The sequence below is a fragment of the Petromyzon marinus genome, chromosome 25, assembly GCF_048934315.1.
Source record: "Petromyzon marinus isolate PM22_M1 ecotype Great Lakes invasive population chromosome 25, UKy_Petmar_22M1.pri1.0, whole genome shotgun sequence".
NCBI lineage: Eukaryota > Metazoa > Chordata > Hyperoartia > Petromyzontiformes > Petromyzontidae > Petromyzon > Petromyzon marinus.
The window spans coordinates 1050972-1062363 of NC_133691.1; positions in this window are offsets into that span (position 1 = coordinate 1050972).

Sequence of the window (11392 nt, forward strand, 5' to 3'; positions counted from 1 at the left end):
CATCCGGCACGCGCCATTAGGTAACAGTTGTGCAGCCGCCCGGCAAGAAGGGCCTGGGCACGAGAGGGAGCAGAGGAGTGCCCCGAGAGAAGAATGCATTCTGGCCTGCACATCCTCCACGTTGGAACGGACGTCTTGGAAGGGGTGGGAATGCCCACGCTTTACCCCCACCACAAACGGCCTGCCGTGTGGCTCATTGTGCTGTACACATTAACACTGCTCGGTGGACACACGGGCTAGGGGAGTTTAAGAAACGTGCTCCACGGATTAAACTGCGCCGCCCGGAGATAAAATTGAACCGGGGACCTCTGGATTATCCCAGTCCAGTGTACTACGCCACGTTCATAATAATAGTTGAAATTCTCAGTCTGCTGGTAAACTTCACGCAAGCAGTAATTGCTCCATTGTTTGGAATTCTGAATACCTTAGATTCTGGTATAAATTGTAATTATGCAACCAACCTTTTTCTTGCTGTTTTAATGTCAGAAAACAGCGTTTCCTTTTGTTGCTGTAACAGTTCATCTGAATAAAGTGTGGGTTCTATCAATCAAGTATTTTATCATACCCAGGTGAGAGTCCATTAAGGCCGCATGACTCTTCTTCAAGGACAGCCTGGGTCTAAATACGTGCGAATATCTCATAGTTCTCATCACCATTGCCCATTATCTATCCACTGCTACATACAGGCCTCCCCACATCGTCGCCATCTCTCAGTGACATGATGCACGGCTCCATCTCGCTCCGGCACGTGAGCTAATCTAATCGCTCCATCTCCGCAATGGACGTGTTCTCAGGCGTATTCCATCTTCTGGCTTCAACTACGACATGAAGTCTTGAGCACCGGCCATCATCACCCCTTCTGTCGACGCGTCCTGCCCAAGTCCACCCTTGTTTCTTAAACAGTCAATGTGATGCCGCTAACCTGCGTACTTTCCCTGATCGATGTGTCCTTATGTCTGTCTAATGCCAAGGGTACCTCTCTCCATGCTTACGTGTCATATTAGTTTACCTTTTGTCCCATGTTATTTTGTCACTGGCTATGTTACGCATCTACGTGTCATAGTAGGTAAGATGCACGAGCTGACAGTATTTTTGTTCAGCCACATCGATATGTTTTCTAAGAACATTCCATCCAAGTCCACCTCCAATCATTGCCCGAGGTGTTCACAGTCTTACATGTTTTCAAGTTGCGTCCTTCCAACAATAATTTTATTTTCGTCTGTGAACTTTCGCAGGTGACTTTTGTTTTGTTCATAACTATTTGTGGCCCTACTTTGCAGTCGTTTTCGTTAAATACTGTGATAATCTAACATTAATTGCCATCGGTCGTTATAATGCCTATCGCATCAGCAAATGCTAGATGGGTAATCATTTCTCTGTTCGTGTGTTTTTTTTCCCTGCAATCCAATTTTCTGAAAATATCTGCCAGGTCAGAGGGTAACCCCTTTCCTGAATCCTCCTCTCGAATTGTGTTGCGTGTCTTTGTTCATGCGATCTCAGTTGAGCTGAGATATATATTTAACGTTACATACACATAAACGTAATAAAATAAAATATGCATAATTTAAAGCAATTAATGAAACAAATTTACATGAAAAGTTCGCCCAGGATTAAAGGCAATCAGTTTATTTCCCCAAAGCATGTGAATACTCTCAGTAACGACTGCAACCTCATGTGGAAGGCTGGATTGGATATTTTTTTATAATGAAATTGCTACTGATGGAAAGGAAAACATTGTCTTGAAATAGTGTTTTATTATTTACCTAAAATCTATTTGATTTCAACACTGGATGCTCACAAATAAACACCAGACAACTCATTGTTCAACAAACATTTTAGCGATGCTTTGGGGAGGGCTGGTAGTAAGGACGATTCGTAATTACCGCCATCCTCTATCAACAGCCACTCGCCCACCATTAACTCTGTTGATCCCCTTGCATGCTGCTCCAAGATTCAATTGGCACTAAATTTTCATTTTGCTTTGACTCTCGCATCAATCAATTGGTTGTGGTGACTGCATCTGCCTGCCATAATGGTAGCAGAGAGATGGGTATTGATCGGAAAGGCATGAGAATACCTCGATCGAGGGGGGACAATGCCGCTTGGAGTTAATGCAAACAAATAATAATGAGCAATTCTGTCACGGTGCGGTACACCTCTGTTTGCCACGCATTGAAATACATTTTGTAGGTAAAAAGGCAAGAAAAGATTAAACCTCTGTCGTGTGTCAAAACTTCAGCGATACTGCATTGGTAGTTAGGAGTAGCAGGCAAGCACAAAGAGCAAATCCTCAACGCATTCATCAATGACATTGCCTCAAAATATAAATAAAGCAACATAATACGCACTACAGTGAAGAGCCATTGTCTGCAACGGCGCCCATGACACATATAGTTTTAGTTGTATTATTTGACAGATGTATTAAGCTTGTGAAACTAGAAATACTTGATGAGGTTTTGTCCATCAATTTGATACGTGATTATGGCTGAAAATAATGTATTCACAGTGTGTCCATAATTGTGTGTCTTTGTTTCTCACACGTGTCTTGGACATGTGTAATTGTCAGTGGTGTTGAAGTTCTTCGTGTAATTGACTCTCTCTGAAGTGTAGCTTCTCTCAGTCTCTTGAGGTGTGTCGCCACTCAACAGAAAGCACACTGAGATTTTTGGTGATCAATCATTGTCAGTGTTGCGAAGATGTGTTGACTTGAACGTGAGGGCTTTAGTCATTAGGGCCTGCTCAAGCAGATGGCATTGATTTATATGCACTCTGCGGCAACATGTTGCATTCAATGTTATTTTCTTTTCTTCCACGAATTAGATTTTTTTTCACGCTGCAATTGTGTGTGTTTTTATTTAACCTGTCAATGTCAAGAGGTCATCAAAGTCAATGCCATTGTGATGTTGGTATACTTCGCCATTGCTCCCACCCTTCTGCAGCTCATACAACGGCTGGCAGTCCTGTAGGGGGGTGGAGGGAGGGCGCCGAGAACGCCAGCGTCATGTTGTGGCGACAAAAGCACGCTAATGTACGCACGTTGAACTTCTTTCGCACCGTGCATGGCCAACCGTGCTGATCGGAGGTGCGGAGGAAGGACAACAAGCTAAACAACAAAAAAGCAGTTCTAAAGAAATGAGTTTTCAATGGGGATATAAAAGTACACAGCTCCAGTGGCTTCCTAATATCAGAAGGAAGAGCGTTCCAGACGGCCGCAGAAGCGCACCTTGAAGCGCGCAATGCGGTCACCGTTTTTTGTTCGATGGCCAGCAGCCAAAAAGTACGATGACACAATGGATGACGAACATCGCAGGAGCCAAGGGGTCCTAATACTGGCGATCTTCATTGGGGCCATCATTCTGAAAATGTTTGCAAAGTCGTAAGTACACCATTTGCTTTCAGTAATTTGTGTGCATGTTGCCTTTCCAAATAATTAACACTTTTCTAAAGCTTTGTTTCTCTCTTCCACTGGTAATTATAAAATAAATGTTCTGCTTCATGAATTATAACATTTGATTCAAAAAATACAAGCGAAAACGAATATTAAGGCAAAATTGTATTGAATCACTTTGAAATGCATTATTTCAGTACAAGGAAATCTATTATGAAGTCTGCACAGCTTGCATTTAATTACTGCCCTTTTAATGCACCTCATAATTTACCAGAAGCCCTCTTTCATTTTCATGTCGGGTCCCATTAGACAGTGCCAGGGACATAGTGTGAACTTGGTTCATTTTGGGCCAATAGCCACACGATCGGTAAGCAGTGATGCGGCAACACAATTAAATCAAGCCTTCTTCAGAGAAATGAGGCAGAGCCAGACTCAATTTCTGCAAAGACCCAGCACTGAAATGTCAGCAAACTGAAGATTAGCAGCCTTGTGAAAAAATGAAGTGAAACTACTTCGGACAGACCTTCCTATACCTGGGACCGGTTAGATGCAACAATTTATTATACAATTCCCCTGAGATTCCGGCCTGGATGGATATAAACGTCGGAAATTTTTACTTAAGATGTTTTAAATCAAACTGGGAACTGGTATTTTTGACATCTGACATGTGTGCTGGTACTACTGCGTATCTTGCATGACGTCTCACGTTTTGCCCCGCATGCTGGGAGCTTCTTCAAGGACTGCCAATGCCTCCATTGAAGTATTCATGACGTAGCCGAGAGCCCCTTGTCAGTCCACTGCTGGATGAAGGCCTCTCCACACCAGTGAGGTCAATGGCTGGGGAGGCACTGGCGAGTGTCAGATCCAGATTCACACACTGAGAGGGGCGTGGCCTCACGGAGGGGGGCGTGTTAGACACGTCCCCCTCAGTGAGGCAGATGTGATAGCTGCCTCCCCTGGTGCTTTTTCATTGTAGTTTCAAGACAAGACCAGCGAGCCTAAATATCTTTATACACATACGTGAAATAAGTTACCTGGAGTATGGAAGGCGAGGACATGAAGTGAAGGGGTCTGCAAACATTACATTGGTGACATACTCAGATAGTAACAGGCACGCGCTTATTGCCCGTGCTCCATCCAGTTACTGAGGGGTTGCACAATCAGAGGAGAGGCTGAGCGCGTCGCTGCCACACCTCTCATCTTGTATTTATTTGCAGTGGAGCTCCGCAAATTTGGCGATTTTAACTCTAAAAATGATTGGAATCTTACAGAAATGACATTCATAACACACATCAGTGGAAAAATCTTAATATTTAGTTTATTTGATTTTATTTATTTATTTTCGTAACAGCTATTTTTATTGGAGTTTGACAGTTGAGGTTCTGCCTCCCCTGCCTCCCCTGACCGCACGTCCCTGCTCCACACTATGTCAGTCATTGGGGCTGTTTAACCATACTTCACCACATTGGTCATTGCGAGTTATTGACGGGGGGAGCCCAGGGCCAGTTCAAAGGTCACTGGCCACTGATGTTGCCGTGGCCAGACTTAGAAACTCGAGTCGCTGGTTTCATGTCGCAGTATGTCCACCACTGCTATTTCATTCCACTCACATCTGTAAAAAAGGACTTTAAAACAATATAATTACATAATTTCACGAGTGGAAACCTTGTATACAAGTTATGCATCTTAAGTTTATGCGTTGTTATATAACCACTCGATATATATAATCGGCTTTTCAAACTATTATATCGTTAAACAGTGAGACAAAATAGGATGACAGTGCAACTATTGCATGGGATCGTGAGACATTTATAAAACTGTGTTTTTATTGACTGGTGTGTATAAAAATATATTTGTGATTAAGTTCACATTTTTTTATTTAACAGACAAAACAGCATATCTACTAGAACACTAACAAATTGGATTTTTATTATGCTTGGGAGAATTTGCAACTAAACACAATGACCACGCATTTCAGAGACACATGGGAAAATGAATCTTATTTACAATATTTTCCCAAGCAGCCACGGTGTGAAGCTGCAATCTGACTGAGAGGAAGGATAAACACTTCTCTCTTTATACTCTTTGGTTTTTTCGGTAAAGTCACGTAGATGAAATTAAATTAAAATAAAACAACTAAATTAAATCACGACGTTTCGGAGGCAACACAAGCTTCCGTCTTCAGGTGGAACAGTCACAGCAAGATAGCTGCATCAAGTGGGGAGCTCTGAGACCCTCGAGCTTATATACAGGTTAAGGTGGGGGGGGGGGGGGGGAGGAGCCAAGCAGGGAGCCACGACGGCGTGCGGGGCTAAGGTTCAGGTGGGGGGGAGGAGCCAAGCAGGGAACGACGATGAGGCTAAGTTAATCCGTCTTTTGTTATGTTGAGGGTTCGGGGGAAGCGGTAAGTTCACTGCACGGGAGCAATGAAAAATGGTAAAAAAAAGGCTGTGCTCTTATAAGGTTACTGAAGTTTTGACTTGGTTTATGACATCTTTCCAGTGGTTGCTTAATTCTCTCCTTAGTTGCACAGACTTTTTTTTAATGATTTTTCCAGCCTTCTTTGTAGGATGATGGTGGCAGGTGGGTGGGGGGGAATAATAAAGTCTCTGAAGCAATATATCCATTCCTGATACTCCAAATGTCTTGTGGCCACTTCTCATGGCACAAGGAAGAACACATTAACCCACGTGCTGCAGGTTTCTCACTTTGCTATTTCCTATTTCACAATGCGACACTCACAAAGTAAATGTTCTCCTCTCCCTCTCGAACCATAACCTCCCCGCCCCATTTACAAACAATTCCCCAGCCACACATCCTTGCAGGAGCTGACTCTTCTTGCCTAATGGAGAAATATAATATTTGTACATTTATTCCAAATGATTTGTTTTGGAGCCAGTCTTACTCGCTAACTGCCATTTTCTTGCGTGTTGAAAGTTCGTGTAATGTAGATACTTTCCCAAACTCAGCGCATTAAAATGTCAGTCCGGTTTTTAGATTAAAACAAAAATAAATAAAAACAACTCCAGCACGTGGAGTTTTTTTTTTCTCACACGGATCACAAGATATTTCAGGGTCAATGCGGTCACTTGGCCTCCTGTGATTTTTAAGGAAATATTGAGCACAACAATGCAATTGTAGCCTCCTGAGATTGGTCTTCAGATATAATGTTGTCTAAAGCCGCTTAACACTTCCATTGTTTTGCTCATCGTAGCAAGTTGTACGTATATCTATATTTGCCATCGCCTATGAACAAAAATCACCCGGAATGCACCAGATAGGATCAAATCCCAGAAGCTAAGCAGTGTTGAGCCTGGGTAGTGCTTCGGTGGGTGCACATTACCGCGCGCAAGAGTGAGGTGTGAGAGAGTCTTGTGGGGAGTAAAGGACAGGGTAGCAAAATCCATAGTGGAATACCAACCAACACCGACCAGCGTGGTAGAATATAGAATATAGTCAAATAGCCCAAAAGAGGCCCTCATCTAGGAGCAAACTGGACAATGCATTTACACTACAACATTCCAGTGGACGGCATCACATAACGGGGCGTCGCACTTGTGATCTGCCCGGCGCTTTCTGAAACACCGACCACCTAGACCCCCCCCCCGTCTCCACCCAGATTATTTCCGACAGACCGCAACAAGGCAAGGTGACATGCCCATCATCGTGGCCCATGCACCGACTGGTGATGCCACTGCAAAGGGGAAGGACCTGTTCTACGACCAGCTGTTTGCTAAAGCACAGTCGATGCATCTCGCCACGGTGGAAAGATGTTAACTACCTCACCTGGTATAGAGGAGGTCGTGGGTTCGAGCCTGACCCTGACGCCTGCCGCTGTATATTTGGAGTTTATATGTTCTCCAGTGGTTGCGTGTATTTTTCCCCGGTCCTCCGGGTTTTCCCTCCACATTTAGAATCAGCGTGCGTTTATAGTATTTGGATGCTTATACATTTCCACGTGAAAAGCCACTTCGTAGAGCAATCATTTGTGGCCAGGTTGCCTCTGAAAAAAAGCTATATATCTCAGTGGGCCTTACCTGCTGAAATAAAAAAGGGTTTAGTTTAGACACCACCACACTTTGCTGTGCTGGGGGACATTAATGCATTCACGGGCAAAGGCGTTGCCAGTTCGGGTATGCCAAAGGACAAATGGAGGTCTATAGTTTTAAATATATTTGACTAGCCATAATGAATTTAGCACACTTCGTGATAAATGTTAACCAATATCTTTATTTCGCTCAATGGGACTGCTGAATTTCAATTATGGAAACATGCTGTCCAATTCATGAATGTGCAAAGGTAGGGAGGAAATGACTCTATTATTTGAGCAGAAATTAATGTTGCTTGATAAAAAACCCTATCGGGGAAATTTGACGTTCGTGCCAATGCAATGAAAGTGACGTTATCAGCAGCACTGCTGTGGTGGAAAATTAATTCCCGTGTTTCTGTAGAACGTAGTCGGCAAGAATGTAGTTATCTAGTTGTTTTATAGGCTACGGTCAGAAGATTCATGAACGTAACTAATTTGGAATTATATTGCATAATGTGTTATTTTGCCATTGTTATTTGCAAGGACACTTGGAGAAAAGTACCAAGTTATTCTACAGCACTGATTGAGTATAATACATCATCTGAATGAGGTTAGATGTGAAGTGACTGATGCGATGTGTCATTGTCATCATGAGCAGCGGGAGCAGCCATGGTCGAGTCAAAAATCTCGCTGAAGTCCTCCCCGAGACATTTCCATCTCTCAGTCTTACAACTCAATAAATGCAACTAAAACAAATTGACATTAATTCCTGAATGAATGCAACTTTGTTGTTGCAATATTTATTTCATGTTTAACGGCAACTTGGCGGTCTAACATTATGGTTCACGACATCAGGCCACAAATGTCACAGTTAAACGACTCCCGCGGAACAAAATATCTGTTGAAAACCTTCATCCAGTCGTGGATTGACAAAGGGCTGTAAATGATTATCATTTATTATTTCATATATACAGCAATTATATCATTATTCAAATAATTTATTTTAATGCTTGCAGAAGACTCGGTGTATTCCAAACAAACAGTACTTTGGGTCAAAGTCATTCTGCCGACACAAATGTCAAACCATTCATTTGTAACTCTGCTTGTTTTCTCAAAGCAGTCGGCGTGTGCTGTTTGGCGCGGGCGTGTGTGGTGGGCACGGGGAGATTTATTTGATTTCTGTTTTTTTTATTTTCCCAGGTAAGGGCCCACTGAGCTAGAAAGCTCTTTTTTGAGAAGTGACCTGGCCACAAATGATAGCTCAAGGAAGCAGCCAAATAACTCTAAACGCATGTTTTTTTAATATAAATGTGGAGGTGAAAACCGGAGGACCCAGAGAAAATCCACGTGACCGCAGGGGGAGAGAACATGCAAACTCCAAATATACAGCAGCAGGCGTCAGGGTTGGGATCGAACCCACGACCTCGTGTATACCAGGCGAGGGAGTGAACATCTCCTAGCCACCGTGGCGCCCCATGCTGGGTCCCTGACACTGCGTCGGGAGTGCGGTCTGGGCAGTGGAAAATGCAACCGTGGTGCCGTGGGGAAGGCGCTCGCTCTGTTCCCGGCACGTTGCAGCAGTCCACATCGTCAACAGCCCTCCCTGGGAAGCCGCGTTCTTTTTCTCTTCTCCCACTTTTTTAATTGGGTTGTTAATCGACAAACGTTAAAGACGGTAATCGTCCACACTATCGATTACATTACTGGTTTCAAAAGTCAGGAACCGGTATAACCATTTCAAGTGGAATGCTCGGAATTGAGTGCACAGGTTGGCCCGCGCGGATGTACACGCGGCGCTGGAATGCGCGACTGTGATTGGCCGGTGACAGCTCGGATGCGCAGTGACGTCACGACACAAGCGATGCGTATGCCTCGGCAAGGTCAAAGGTAAAAACTACGAGCCTACCTTTACCCTACCTTTTACCTTACCACAATACAATCACTATACCATTACCTTTTACCCTTTAGCAAGATAAAGTAAAAGGTAAAAACTACGAGCCTACCTTTACCCTACATTTTGCCCTAACCCCATACAAATGACCCGATTACAGGGTAATTACTGGGGCACTACTACACATGAAAAAGGTTTATAACAGGTAAATGCTAGGTGGAGCGCTTTATTCATCTATAGAATACTCTCGATTATTCCAATTTGAAATGGAGGCCACGGACTGTGCCACGGAGCTTTTAGTGAGCAGTAAACAAGGTATTTACCGGGTAATACTTCACGCTACCTTTACCCTACCCTTTACCTTACCCCTCGACATGTCGACACCTTTACCGTTACCCTTTAACCCGGTTAAAAGGGTAAACTACCTTGCCGAGGCCTAGTCACTGATGCTATTGCCGACTCACGCCGCTGGCGGTGGATGCAGTACCGGGAGAACGAGTCGAGCCACACTTGACTCTGGATTGCAAGGCTTCTTACAATTACACCCACTGTGGCAATGCCCTCCGTTTCTCAGATAAAAAGCTAAAACATGTTATGTTTGTTAAAATTAATATTCGTGGCATACGAGTATTTGTTGCACCATCTTGTCTCGCTATGCGGTTACCGCCAATGCAGAAACACGATTTTAAGCAACCCTACTTTGGAAACACTCGAAAAAAATCCACGCCGATTTTTTTTTTAGTTCACTCGCCACGTTGCACATCATCCTAACCAATTTTGTGGGGGTGAGCGTTTTCGTGCACGATCGCATTACTCGTGCGGAGCCTTTTGCAGAACCCACATTTGGGGCCAAACTCACAGCTACCAATTCTGCATTCAGTGTCTGTGAACAGATATGCCCTTTCTCTTTAACTGCGGCGGCTTAAGTGCATGGTACGTACGGAAATAACCTTCATTAAAGATACTGGCCAAAGTGTCGAATGTCCTTGTAAATTACATTTCTGTGCAAAGCAATTTTACGTGAAGGTACAACTCGGAGCACTTCGTATAATGCACGGTAAAAGCTTGAGTCAAAACAAAGGGGCTCTTTGTGATGTGATGTGTTCATACGAGAGCTTCGTGTGCACGTGGCGTTATTCAGTTGAACGCAAAAGGGGCTTTGGCGCAAGTACAGAAATGTCTAATAGCGAGATGGTTTAGCATATTTTGTTTGTTTAGTATAATGGGGCGTGTTATTCGTGGTAGAATTGCGTTATCGGGTTATTTTACAATTAAAATACGTGTGAAGGATTTGTTACTTTAGGCAAAGATGTTTTTTTTACGTAAAACTATTAAAGTCCATGTAATGTATCCACTCTTAGAACAAGTTAAATACAAAATAAATATGTTCACTTACGTGAAATGTAAATTTCATTGATATTTTTCTTTTAGTGAGAGTTTCTTACCACGTGAACAGTGTGGTGTGTGTGCACACGTACATTATATGTAAATCAAGTCATCGTGATTCCCATTTGCTAGAAATATGTAAAATCATTTCAGTAATCATGACACTGTTTCTGCAGTGCAATGGCGAATATTTGTCAGCATAGCGTTGTGTGGTCGCTAGTGTAGAGGTCAACACACTGCGCTACAACCCCAGCGATCCAAATTCGATTCTTGCTCATGGTCAAAATCAATTGCGAATATCTGAATTGGTCTTGGGACTCCCCTAGGTTGACTCAGCCCTAAATGAGTACCTGGTGCAGTGTGTCAACATCAGTACTAGAGAGACACAGGCGACCCGCTGTGGCCACACTACTCCCTTGTGCATTGTCCCGGCCTTAATGGGTGTATACTAACATCACTCGCCCCAACAGTCTGTTTTAGGCATTGAATAATGTTAATATAGATTTAATATGAAATTTCCGTTCCTTAAATCACCTTGCATCACATTAAGAAAGTTTTTTTTTTTTGCCAAGGCTGCTGCTGCTGTGATTTCTTTTTTTGAGAATCCCAGTCCAACTTCTTTGTAAATTTATCTGCGTGGGATCTTCTCTGGTTGGTGTGGGCAAACACTTCCTCTATGTTATTAAAGCCTCATTAC